Source organism: Scyliorhinus canicula, chromosome 17, assembly GCF_902713615.1.
Source record: "Scyliorhinus canicula chromosome 17, sScyCan1.1, whole genome shotgun sequence".
Taxonomy (NCBI): domain Eukaryota; kingdom Metazoa; phylum Chordata; class Chondrichthyes; order Carcharhiniformes; family Scyliorhinidae; genus Scyliorhinus; species Scyliorhinus canicula.
The window spans coordinates 122,311,953-122,326,450 of NC_052162.1; positions in this window are offsets into that span (position 1 = coordinate 122,311,953).

The window sequence follows — 14,498 nt, forward strand, 5'->3', positions numbered from 1 at the left end:
TCGCCCGTTACAAACGGCGAGCGGCGATTCTCCAAGCTGCCAGCCGTGAATCTCGCCGTGCCGGTTTGCGGGGGATGGGAGAATCGCCTGCGGGTGCCGGGACCCGCTCAGCGCCCCAGCGATTCTCTCCCCCCCCCCCCCCCCCGGGGGGGAGAATTCCGCCCTTTATTTTCTCCCACTTTCAGTTGTTTCAGCCTGGTGTTGATATCTGGTATAGATTAGATATATTATTGATGGTTCAGTAATAAAGTACATTTATTATTATTTCCAGTTGTGTTATATTGTACTGTAGCTATGTTATATATTTCCAGTCATCTCTTTCCTCAGAGGGTTGTTAGTCTCTGGATTTCTCTTCCACAGGGACCGTGGAGGCCGGGAGGGGCATTGAATATTTTCACGGATAAATTGGACAGATTGTTTTAAATCTGTTTTTTTACAATAAACACAACGGAGTGACAAAAACTGTTGGAAATTGGGTACAGAGCAGAATAAGAGATATTGCCAGCATAAATACAACAAGGTATTGCAGAATTATTTCAGAACAGGATATTTGAAGGGCTTAGGCTCGCCAGATGAAATGCCAGAGCAATTGAACAGTTAACATGTTAACATAGTGGACGCGATTCTACGAAAACGAACAAATTCCCCGAGCCAGTGCGTTTAGCTGCACGTTGCCCGCCACTCGCAGTGCTGAGAAGCACATGGCTATTCAACGCGCCTCACGTTGTATAAGGGACATGAACGGGGAATGCGCGGCCAATGCTGCACATAGCCCCATTTTGTACAGTGGAGAGTTCCGCTGATCAGAACGCCCCACTGTCATGAGAGATCGGGAGGCCATTTTTAAAAACCCGACGTACCTGGTGATGGAAGAAAGAAAAATCCACGTGGAGGCCCGACCGGGCCTACTTCAAGATCCGACCCCAGGAGCGCCCAAGGATGGAACAGACCACGGGACCCAGCCCAACCTGCCTCAGGAAGCCCCTGCCCATGACCCAGGACCGCAGAAACGGCGGAGACCGCACGTGAGGACCCGAACACGCTGCAAGTTATTCACGTGCCCGTAGAACTCCGGGACCCATCCGGATCGCAAACTCACCCCCCTAGTAACCCCTCTACCTCAACCAGCGCACGGGACCCTGCCAGACGTGACCCCAGATACGTAAACAGCGCCCTGGTCCCCGCCAGCGCCCTGGACCCCGTCAGCGCCCTGGACCCCGCCAGACGCATCCACCTACCTTCCACAAGGGCTGACATCTCCCATCGGATCCCAGGATCATCCAGCAGCAGTCGCCGACCGAGGAAGTGAGGGAAACATGGCAGTCTGCAGGTTAGACTGAAGCAACGTGGTTTCGAGACCCCTCTCCCCAGCATACTCCTGGCAAACGTCCAAGCGATTGAAAACAAGCTGGATGAACTTAATGCCAGACTTACCTCTCAGAGGGAAGTAAGAGACTGCTGTGTGCTCTGTTTCACAGAGACATGGCTCACCCCCGCCTCACCGGACTGTGCCATACAACCTGAAGGCTTCTCAATTCACCGGGCGGACTGCACGGCATCATCAGGCAAAGTGAAGGGTGGAGGGGTGTGCCTCCTCATCAACTCCTCCTGGTGCTTGGATGTGGCGGCCCTGGTGACCTACTGCTCCCCAGACCTGGAATACCCGACTGTGAAGTGCCGCCCATACTATCTTTCACGTGAGTTCACTTCAGCCATTATCACAGCGGTGTACGTCCCACCCCAGGCAGAAGTGAGAAAGGCGCTGGACGAACTGTACACAGTTATAAACAACTAGGAAACAGAACACCCGGAGGCCTTGTTCATCATGGCCGGAGACTTCAACAAGGCCAACCTCAAGCGTGTACTGCCAAAATTTCACCAGCATATCTTCTGTCCCACCCGGGGCGACAACACTCTTGACCACTGCTACTCAAAAATCAAGGGTGCCTACCGTTCCATCCCCCGACCGCACTTTGGGAAATCAGACCATAAGACTGTGCTCCTTCTCCCGGCTTACAAGCAGAAACTCAAGCAGGAGAATCCAGCTAACAAGGTTGTGCAGTGCTGGTCCGAGGAGACAGAAGAGCTCTTACGTGACTGCTTAGAGACAGTGGACTGGTCCATATTTAAGAACTCAGTGACTAACTTAAATGAGTATGCCACCACCGTCACAGACTTCATCAGCAAATGTGTGGACGACTGCGTGCCAAAGAAAGCAATATGTACGTTCCCCAACCGGAAACCATGGCTCAATCGCGAGATTGACTCCCTACAGAAGGACAGATCTGAGGCGTTCATCGCAGATGACCCTGACCTACACAAGAAATCCAGGTACGACCTCCGCAAAGCCATCCGAGATGCCAAGAGAGAATATCAAACCAAGCTAGAGTCACAGACAGACTTTCGGAGGTTGTGGCAAGGACTAAACAACATAACGGGCTACAAAGCGGAGCAGAGCACTATCTCTGGCAGTGGTGCACCCCTCCCCGATGAACTCAATGCATTCTATGCTCGGTTTGAGCAGGTAACCAACAATCCGCTGTCGAGTGCCCCAGCAGCCCATAATTCATCCATACCCACCATCACAGTTTCCGAAGTCAGATCGGCCTTCACGAAAGTGAACCCACGGAAGGCGATGGGCCATGACGGGATTCCTGGTTGTGCACTCAGAGCCTGCGCGGACCAGCCAGCAGAGGTGTTCGTGGGCATCTTTAACCTATCCCTACTCCACTCCGAGGTCCCCACCTGCTTCAAGAAGACCACCATCATACCGGTACCAAAGAAGAACCAGGCAACATGCCTCAATGACTACCGTCCGATGCTCCGACTTCAGTCGTAATGAAGTGCTTCGAGACGTTGATCATGAAGCGCATCACCTCCATACTCCCAGAATGCCTTGATTCACTGCAATTTGCATACCGTCGCAACCGGTCCGCAGCAGGCGCCATTTCCCGGGCCCTACACTCATCCTGAGAGCATCTCGACAACAAGGACTCCTACATCAGACTCCTATTTATTGACTACAGCTCCGCCTTCAACTCCATAATCCCAGCCAAGCTCATATCAAAGTTCCAAAAGCTAGGACTTGGCTCCTCACTCTGCAACTGGATCCTCGATTTTCTGACCAACAGACCACAATCAGTAAGAATGAACAACAACACCTCCTCCACAATAGTCCTCAATACCGGTGCCCCGCAAGGCTGCGTACTTAGCCCCCTCCTCTACTCCTTGTACACACACGACTGCGTGGCAAAATTTGGTTTCAACTCCATCTACAATTTTTCTGACGATACGACCATAGTGGGCCGGATCTCGAATAACGAAGAGTCAGAATACAGGAGGGAGATAGAGAACCTAGTGGAGTTGTGCAGCAACAACAATCTCTCCCTCAATGCCAGCAAACATAAAGAGCTGGTCATTGACTTCAGGAAGCAAAGTACTGTAAGACCCCTGTCAGCATCAACGGGGCCGAGGTGGAGATGGTTAGCAGTTTCAAATTCCTAGGGGTGCACATCACCAAAAATCTGTCCTGGTCCACTCACGTCGACGCTACCACCAAGAAAGCACAACAGCGCCTATACTTCCACAGGAAACTGAGGAAATTCGGCATGTCCACATTAACCCTTACCAACTTTTACAGATGCACCATAGAAAGCATCCTATCTGGCTGCATCACAGCCTGGTATGGCAACTGCTCGGCCCAGGACAGCAAGGAACTTCAGAGAGTCGTGAATACCGCCCAGTCCATTACACGAACGTGCCTCCCATCCATGGACTCCATCTACACCTCCCGCTGCCTGGGGAAAGCAGGCAGCATAATCAAGGATCCCTCCCACCCGGCTTACTCACTCTTCCAACTTCTTCCATCGGGCAGGAGATACAGAAGTCAGAGAACACGCATGAACAGACTCAAAAACAGCTTCTTCCCCACTGTCACCAGACTCCTAAACGACCCTCTTATTGACTGACCTCATTAACACTACACCCTATAAGCTTTATCCGATGCCAATGCTTATGTAGGTACATTGTATATCTTGTGTTGCCCTATTACGTATTTTCTTGAATTTTGTTTAATTCCCTTTTCTTCCATATACTGAATGATTTATTGAGCTGCTTTTGAAAAATACTTTTCACTGTACCTCGGTACACATGACAATAAACAAATCCAAATCCTAATTGTCATGGTTAGTGGTAAGCTCGGTGGGGTGAGGGTAGTTTTGGTCAATGTATACGCCCCGAATTGGGATGATGTAGATTTTATTAAGAAGCTGCTGGGGCAGATACCTAACCTGGACTCGCACAAGCTGATTATGGGAGGCGATTTTAACACAGTCCTTGATCCCGGCTTGGACCGGTTGTGTCCAAAAACGGGTAAGGTGCCAGCAATGGCAAAGGAACTGAGAGGATTCATGGAGTAAATGGTGGGGGGGTTTGATCCATGGAGGTTTAGTCGGCCGACGGGGAAGGAGTTTTCGTTCTATTCACACGTTCATCAGGCGTATTCCCGAATTGATTTTTTTCATCATGAGCAGGGATTTGCTGGCGGGGGTAACGGATGCAGAATATTCGGCGATCACTATTTCGGGCCATGCTCCACATTGGGTTGATCTGCAGGTCTGTAAGGAAAGCTTTCAGCGCCCACAATGGAGGTTAGAGGTTGGATTGTTGGCGGACGAGGTGGTGTGCGAGAGGTAGAGGAAATGTATGCAAAACTCTCTGCAGGTCAATGACACAGGAGACGTCTCAGCAGCGGTGCTTTGGGAGGCACTGAAGGCAGTGGTGAGAGGGGAGCTGATTTCGATTCGAGCTCATAGGGACAGGACGGACAGGGCAGAAACGGACCGACTAGTAAAGGAGATCTTACGGATAGACAGGAGGTATGCAGAGACCCCGGGGGCAGAGCTATTAAGGGAACGGCGGAGGCTGCAGACTGAGTTTGGTGTGTTGTCCACAGGTAAGGCTGTGGAGCAGCTTAGGGAGGCGAGGGGCACGATTTACGAGCATGGGGAGAAAGCCAGTAGAATGCTGGCACAGCAACTTAGAAAGAGGGAGGCGGCCAGGGAAATAGGGAAGGTAGATGACGGGGAGGGTAACTTGGTAGGGGACCCGACAGGACTGAAGAAGGTGTTTAGGGACGTCTACAGTAAGCTTTATACCTCGGAACCCCCTACGGGGCCGGAGGGGATGAGGCGCTTTTTGGACGGACTGACCTTCCCAAAAGTGGGGAGGGGGTTGGTAGACGGGCTGGGGGCCCCAATTAGGGCCAAAGAAATATTTGAGGTCCATGCAGCCCCGGGCCAGACGGGTACCCGGTGGAGTTCTATAAAAAGTTCTCAGGTATAGTGGGGCCGGTGCTGGTCAGGGTTTTTAATGAGGCAAGGGACAGGTTTTACCCCCGACGATGTCACAGGCCACTATCTCGCTGATACTGAAACGGGGCAAAGACCCGGAGGTATGTGGGTCCTGTAGGCCGATCTCTCTGCTCAATGTAGATGCTAAATTACTGGCCAAGCTTTTGGCTTCCAGGATTGAGGACTGTGTGCCAGACATTATTATGGAGGGTCAAACCTGGCTCGGCAAGGGCAGGCAGCTGGTGGCCAATCTAAGACGGCTGCTAAATGTGATCATGATGCCCCCGGAGAGCAGGGAGGTAGAGGTAGTTGTGGCAATGGATACGGAAAAGGCTTTTGACCGGGTTGAGTGGGACTATTTATGGGAGGTGCTGGGACGATTTGGGTTCAGGGAGGGCTTTATCGACTGGGTTAGGCTGCTGTACCTGGCCCCGGAGGCTAGTGTATGGATGAATAGGACGACGTCTGATTATTTTAGACTGTACCGAGGGACAAGACAGGGGTACCCCCTCTCCCCACTGCTGTTTGCGTTAGCTATAGAGCCGCTGGCAATTGCTCTGAGAGCTTCAAGGGGCTGATCCGAGGGGAGGTGGAGCACAGAGTCTCGCTATAAGCAGACGACCTGCTCTTATACATTTCGGATCCAGTGGCTGGGATGGATGGAATCATGGAAATTCTGAGGGAATTCGGTCGGTTCTCGGGGTATAAACTGAACATGGCAAAGAGTGAGCTGTTTGTAGTTCAGGCAAGGGGGCAGGAGGGTCGGCAGAGGGGGCTGCCGTTTAGGTGAGTAGGCGATAGTTTCAGGTGCTTAGGGAGACAAGTGGCGTGGGACTGGGGTCGGTTACACAAGTTGAACTTGTCCCGGTTGGTGGACCAAATGAGGGACGAGTTTCGGAGGTGGGATGCTCCCACTGTCACTAGCGGGGGAGAGTGCAGATGGTGAAAATGACGGTCCTCCCGAGATTCCTGTTTGTATTTCAGTGTCTCCCCATTTTCATTCCGTGGTCCTTCTTTAAGAGGGTCAATAAAATTATCTTGGGATTTGTGTGAGCGGGTAAGTCCCCTGCGAGTGAGGAGTTTGATGCTCGAGAGGAACCGAAGGGGAAGGGGGGCTGAACTGCCATATTTTAGTAATTATTACTGGGCGGCCAACATAGCCATGATAAAGAAGTGGATGGTGGGTATGGGGTCGGTTTGGGAGCGGATGGAGGCTGCTTCGTGCAGGGGCACCAGTTTGGCAGCCTTGGTAACGGCACCTCTGCCGCTCCCGCCGGCCAGGTACTCCACCAGCCCTATAGTGGTGGCGGCTCTGCGGATCTGGGGCCAATGGAGGAGGCACATGGGGGAAGTGAGAGCATTGGTTTGGTCCCCAATCTGCGACAATCACCACTTTACCCTGGGGAATATGGACGGTGGGTTCCAAATATGGCGGAAGGCTGGGATTGAGAGGATGGGTGATCTGTTCTTAGAAGGGAGCTTCCCGAGCACGAGGGCGCTGGAGGAGAAATTTGGGCCGGCAAGAGGGAATGATTTCAGGTACTTGCAGGTGCGGGACTTTCTACGTAGACAGATACCATCCTTCCCACGCCTGCCACTTAGGGGGATACAGGACAGGGTAGTGTCCAGTGGATGTGTGGGGGAGGGGAGAGTCTCGGATATATATATAAAGAACTTATGGGAGCAGAGAAGACACAGACCGAAGAGCTGAGGCTTAAGTGGGAAGAAGAGGTTGTTTGATTTTCCACTGGCTTATCAACCACAGTAGACATCACTCCCACATTTGATCCAGCTATATCATTACCCAAAATAAACTGTATTCCTGGACAAAATAGTTTCTCTATTATTGCTACTACCACTTCGCCACTCTTCACTGGACTTTTCAACCTTACCTTATATAATGGTACACTACTCTTCTCACCCTGAATTCCACATATTATAACCTTTTCTGGCATTATTCCTCCCAAACTACATAACTCCTCATTTCTTACCATCAAAGATTGACTAGCTCCCGTATTTCTTAAAATCTGACTTATTTATCTGCTCCTCCTGGTACACACGAGTAAACTTTACCCACGCAAGTAAATTATTTAAAGAGATCTGGCACCTTCTTATCAATCACCTCTTGATCAGGCTGTGCAATCTTTTGCACCTTCTTTGCTTCAATTGGGCTTTCCTTTACCACTTTAACAAACCCCACTATCTTATCCTGTTTTACCACACCAGCCTTCCCAGTGCTTTTCTTTAACCACTAGCACTGTGACTTTACATGGCCTAGTTTATTACAGTGAAAACATTTGAAACTTTTCATTTCTTTTCCACCCTCCTGGATTTCTTTTTTTAATCTGAGGTGCACTCTCCTTATTATCTCCCATCAGATCCCCTTTACCTTTACCAATTGAGTCTTTGTCTTTTCCCCAGTTTCTAACCCTCACAGGCTGAAACTGATGTCGGAAACCAAGCTTTGATTTATGAACTAATTAATAATCAGCCATTTCTGCTGCGAATCGCGCAGTTTTAATCCTCTGCTCTTCCACATGAATTCTCACTACGTCAGGAATTGAACTTTTAAACTCCTCCAAAATTATATTTTCTCTAAGAGCTTCATACGTTTGGTCTATTTTCAAAGCCCTTATCCACCTATCAAAATTACTCTGTTTGATCCTTTCAAACTCCATGTATATTTGACCAGGTTCCTTCCTTAAAGTTCTAAACCTTTATCTGGAGGCTTCAGGCACTAGTTCATATGCACCTAAGATAGATTTTTTCACCTACCCATATGTCCCAGATACCTCCTCTGATAGTAATGCAACTACTTCACTCGCCCTACCTACCAATCATTGTTTGAATCAGTAATATCCACATGTCCTGTGGCCATTTCATTTGTTGAGCTACCTTCTCAAATGAAATGAAAAAGGCTTCTGCCTCCTTCTCATCAAACATTGGTAATGCTTGAGCATATTTAAATAGATCCCCACCAAGCCTTCGACTATGACACTCTTTCTCGCTATCCTCATCACTATCCCCAAACTGTACATTTCTCTTTGCATCCGCCACTTTTAACTGACTGTCACATTTCATGGCCATTTTCTGAAGTTCAAAGTCTCTCTCTTTCTTTTTTCCTGATCTGTACCTTCCTTTCTCTCACTTTGTGTTCTGCTCGGGCTATTCTTTCTTTTTCCCTTTCTTCCTATTCAAGCTGCTTTAATTATTTTTCATGTTCAAGCTGCTTGATCTGTAATTGAATTCTTGCCATTTCCAATGGTTCTGACTGTATCTCAATCAATTATAAATGCTCAGCTACCATCGCAATTACCTCTTCTTTTCGTATTTTATCAGGCAATGTTAACTGCAATGTTTTTGCCAAATCTAAAAGCCTTTTTTTAGTCTCTGTTTGTAAGGTACTGCCTGTGACCTTCTCCACCCCCAAAAACGTCTGAGCTTCTGAAAGTGCCATTGTCCACAGAACATTCCCTCATTGAGCTGGAATACACCACCTGAAAAGCAAACACAAACATGCTCACTGTCGTTAAGTTCACTAAGCCAAACCAATCACAAAAGACAGACTTTTATCCCGGACAAGCCCCCAATTTGTTATGGGCCAGGGTTTAGAAAACTCCAAAGAATATCAAAGTTCAGCTGACCTACAACTGTTTATTGAATTTGGTTATGATGAGCAGAAGAGCCTGCCTTCCAGGTGTTATTCAACAGAGTTCTTCGGTGCTTTTAATTAAAAAACAAGCTTTATTCTACGAGTTTAGTTAACATTTGTATAAACACACACAGTGAGCATTTTGATCAATTACAAACATAAATACCCCACACAGCTACAGTAATCTATGTAGAACCCTTATAAAAATCTCCTTTTAGCTCTTTCAATTTAATACCAAGATCGCATAAACTAGAAAACTCTCTTCAAAGGTGTGGCCCAGCACACAGCACTCAAGACCTGGTTTGGATGCTCTTGTTTCCTTTCCAAAGCAGCAGGTTTGAATTCCTTCCAGAAAGCAATTATTTATTTTCAAGTTATCAAGCAGCCTGGAAACAGCTTTTCAAATGCAGATAGAGAAAAAAACCTTCTTGCAACTTGTGCAGAACAAAGCCAGCTCAAACTCAAAGCAAAAGTAAAACCAACTCCCAGAGCCACAGCCCAGCCCCACCCACACAATGACATCACTGAAGCCATGTGATTGGACAAAAACATTTCTTGAAGGGACACTCACATGACATGATACAACTAAGCCACTGCCTCCCCTGAATACATTTAAGGGGAAGCTAGTTACATACATGAGGGAGAGAAAGGAATAGAAGGAGGTGCTGATGGGGGGAGATGAAGTTTGACTCATGTGGATCATCAACACTGACAGAAACAAATTGGCCTGGCCGTGCTGGAGACTCAATGGAACAGAGACAAATGTGTTTCTTTTTGTTCTAGCCGAGGGAGTAGGACTATTTACAATGCAGGATAAAGGTCCTTCATCAGCTTTTTTGGATGATTTCAGTCGAAATCTTCTCTTTCAGACCCGAAGAACATCAGCCCACAGGAAGCAAAGTTGTGAGACCGGCCAGTCCAGTAGAAAGAAACCCTCCGACCCTCCCACTTCACCAAGTGTCAGAATGAACATGGTTCAGTCCTGGATGTGATTAACAACAGCAAAAACAGCAGAATCCAACCCCTGTCATCACTTGTGAACTTGCTGGTGTCTCAGCAGGTGGGATGACCGAGTGAATCTGTCACAATTGGAGCAGGTAAACAGCTTCTGCCCATTGTGAACTCACTGGTGCGTCTGCAGGTTGTCTAACTGAGCAAATTTCTTCCCACACTGAGAGCAGGTGCGTGACTTCTCCCCGGAGTGAACTCGCTGGTGCATCTGCAGGCTGATCAACTGAGTGAATCCCTTCCCACACTCGGAGCAGGTGAACGGCTTCTCCCCAGTGTGAATTCGCTGGTGTGTCCGCAGGTGGGATAACTGAGTGAACCCCTTCCCACACTGAGAGCAGGTGAACGGCTTCTCCCCAGTGTGACTGCGTCGATGAGTCTCCAGCTCAGACGGGAATCTGAATCCCGTCCCACAGTCTCCACATTTCCACGGTTTCTCCATGTTTTGGGTCTCCTCGTGTCTCTCCAGGTCGGACAGTCAGTTGAAGCCTCGTCCACACACAGAACACGTGTACGGTCTCCCCGCTGTGAATGGTGTGATGTTTTTTCAGGCTGTGTAACTGGTTAAAGCTCTTTCCACAGTCAGTGCTCTGGAACACTCTCACTCGGGTGTGTGTGTCTCGATGCTTTTCCAGTCACACTGATGTTTAAAATATTTTGAAGCCGACAGATCGGGCAAACATTTCTCCTTCTAGATTCAAAGTCCGATGATATTCAGGTCCCAAGAACTCAGTCAGATCGAGATGTGACCTTTGAGATTTCTGTCTGTAGTTCCTCCACTTCTAATATCCTGTAAAATAAATTTACAAACGAGATCTCTGTCAGAACTGGGTAGAAATTCAGAACAGACAATTCTAGTTTCTATGGAATGTTTTTTTCCTCTCTCATTCCCCAAAAGGTGTAAATCTCCATCCCACACACTCTCCCTCCATTCTCACTCTGCTGTATCTAATATTCACCCTCCCAATTCTCCTGAAGGTGCTGATTCAGGCTGATTGACAGATCCCATGCTCACTGCTTCCTGTCCTGGACACTGAGACCATAACAAACAGGAGCTGCAGTCAGCCATTCAGCCCATTGAGCCTGCTCAACCATTCATTGAGATCACTGGCCGATCTACCTCAGCACCGTTTTCCCACACTATCCCCCCAGTTCCCTTGATATCTTCAATATCGAGAAACCTATCAATCTCGGTCTTGAAAATACTTGGTGGCTGAGGCTCCACAGTCCTGTGGGGTGGAGAATTCCAAAGCTTCAACACATCCTCAAATGAAGAAATCCGGCCTCATCTCAGCTTTCTCTCCATTTTCCTGCCGGTTCCCCATAATTTTTTTAAAATAGATTAATAGTACCCAATTATTTTATTCCAATTAAGGGGAAATTTAGCGTGGCCAATCCACCTACCCTGCACATCTTTGGATTGTGGGGGTGAAACCCACGCAGACATGGGGAGAATTTTCAAACCCCACACGGACAGTAAATCAGAGCCGGGATTCGAACCTGGGCCCTCAGCGCCATAGTCCCAGTGCTAACCACTGCGCCACGTGGTGTCCCTAGGTTCCCTATAATCGACTCCCTCATCAATCAGAAATCTGTCTGGGTGGGAACCATGTGAAGCAGGCGCGGGAGTAGCTGCTTTTCCGCAGGTTCTGCTGCCACTCGCCTAGAATCCATCATTTATCCTGATTTCCCAGCTCTCATCCACCTCATCTATGAATCAATCTTTGATTCTCACAATGTCTGTGTCTACATATTTACATTGTGTATTTAATGTTTGTCCTTTTATGTATTTTCTTTTCATGTACGGAATGATCTATGTGTCTGTCCGCAGAACAATACATTTCACTGGACCTCGGTCCACTTGACAATAAAGAAATCCAATCCAGGCGAGCCGCATGCTGGAAATATTGAAGATGTGGACTGGGGCTGGGAATGTGGTGTCAGAGCCAGGGAAGATAAATGAGGCATTTAGGCAGTACTACCAGGGACTTTATGAGGCAGACCCGGGAGGTGAGGGGGACATGGGCGGTTTCATGATGAGCTGGAATTTCCCCACGTGGAGGAAGCAAAGAGGCAGGCATTGGAGGAGCTCCTGGGGCTGAGGGAGGTGCTGGACAGTATCAGGGGTATGAAGACGGGGAAGACCCCGGGGCCAGATGGGTACCCGGCAAAATTTTATAAGGAATTTGCGACGGACCTGGCACCACATCTGGTCGGGGCGTTTAATGAAGCACTGGAGAAGGGGGAGTACCAGAGACGATGTGCAGGCAGTAATCACACTGATTCCGAAAAGGGCAAGGACACAGTGGAATGAGGGTCATATAGGGCCATATCAGTATTGAACACGGATATGAAAGTATTGGCTAAGTTGTTGGCGGGGAGGATGGAGGATTGTGTCCCGGGGGTAGTTGCCGAAGATCAAACAGGCTTTGTGAAGGGCAGGCAGCTCACGAGTAATATAAGACGGCTGTTGAATGCGGAGATGAATCTGTCGGGGGCTCTGGTACCGGAGGTGGTGGTGTCCATGGATGCGGAGAAGGCATTTGATCGGGTGGAGTGGCGGTACTTGTTCGAGATTTTGGGAAGGTTTGGGTTTGGGCCGAGATTTGTGGCCTGGGTATGGTTGCTGTATGTGGCAACATAAGCCAGTGTAAGGACAACTAAAATTAGTTCACGGAGCTTTGATTTACACAGGGGTATGAGGCAGAGGTGCCCTCTGTCACCGTTGCTGTTTGCACTGGCCAGAGAGCCATTGGCGATGGCTCTCAGAGGGTCAGCGGAGTGGCGGGGGATTATGAGGGGATAGAGGGAGCATCAGGTGTCGCTCTATGCCAATGACCTCTTGCTGTATGTTTTGGATTCGTTGGGGAATACAGGAAGGATTATGGGCCTGGTGGGGAGGTTTGAAGGGTTCTCAGGGTATAAACTGAATGTAGAGAAAAGGCGAGGTATACCCGGTGAATAAGCTGGGACAGCGGGCTAATTTAGGGGGGATGCTATTTACGGGAGCGAGGGATAGGTTTAGGTACTTGTGGATTCTGGTAGCGAGGGAATGGATGGGGCTCTGTAAGTGGAACTTACAGAAGCTGGTGGAGGAGGCCAGGGAGGATCTTAAGAGGTGGGAAATACTGCATTTAACATTGGCGAGAGGGTCCAAGTGGTGAAAATGAATATCCGACCGAGGTTCTTGTTTATCTTTCATGCTCTCCTGATCTTTATTCCAAACGCCTTTTTTCGGAAAGTGGACACGATCATTTTGGACATTGTATGGGCGGGGAAGGTGCCGAGGGCGGGGAAGGTGCCGAGGGCGGGGAAGGTGCCGAGGGCGGGGAAGGTGCCGAGGGCGGGGAAGGTGCCGAGGGCGAGGGCGGGGAAGGTGCCGAGGGCGGGGAAGGTGCCGAGGGCGGGGAAGGTGCCGAGGGCGGGGAAGGTGCCGAGGGCGGGGAAGGTGCCGAGGGCGGGGAAGGTGCCGAGGGCGGGGAAGGTGCTGAGGGCGAGGGCGGGGAAGGTGCCGAGGGCGGGGAAGGTGCCGAGGGCGGGGAAGGTGCCGAGGGCGAGGAAGGTGCCGAGGGCGGGGAAGGTGCCGAGGGCGGGGAAGGTGCCGAGGGCGGGGAAGGTGCCGAGGGCGGGGAAGGTGCCGAGGGCGGGGAAGGTGCCGAGGGCGGGGAAGGTGCCGAGGGCGGGGAGGGTGCCGAGGGCGGGGCGGGTGCCGAGGGCGGGGAAGGTGCCGAGGGCGGGGAAGGTGCCGAGGGCGGGGAAGGTGCCGAGGGCGGGGAAGGTGCCGAGGGCGGGGAAGGTGCCGAGGGCGGGGAAGGTGCCGAGGGCGGGGAAGGTGCCGAGGGCGGGGAAGGTGCTGAGGGCGAGGGCGGGGAAGGTGCCGAGGGCGGGGAAGGGGAAGGTGCCGAGGGCGGGGAAGGTGCCGAGGGCGAGGGCGGGGAAGGTGCCGAGGGCGGGGAAGGTGCCGAGGGCGGGGAAGGTGCCGAGGGCGGGGAAGGTGCCGAGGGCGGGGAGGATCCTGCTACAGAGGCAGAGGCAACAGGGGGGGGTTGGCATTGCCGGACTTTCATTATTATTGGGCGGACAAAGTGCGGTGGTGATGGGAAGGAGAAGGGGTAGAGTTTGTTAGGGTGGAGGAGGAATATTGTAAGGGGTCTAGTTTGAGGGCTCTGGTGACGGCAGCGATGCCAATGGCTCCGAGTAGGTATTCAGGGAGCCCGGTGGTGCAGTCCACGGTGAAGATATGGAATCTGCTGAGGTGGCCGGGGTGGGGGGAGGGGGGTGGATAGTGTATACAGGAGGTGGAGGGAAGTGGGGTTGGTCAAGGCGAGGGATCGGTATTGGGAGGAAGGGTTCGCCAGTCTGGAGGAGAGGGTAGAGCTGCTGAGGGGCAGTGATTTCAGGTATCTGCAGGTTAGGGACTTTGGGCGAAAGGTCTGGAGGAGGTTACCTAGATTGCCGGGATACACCCTACCAGAGTGACTGCTGCT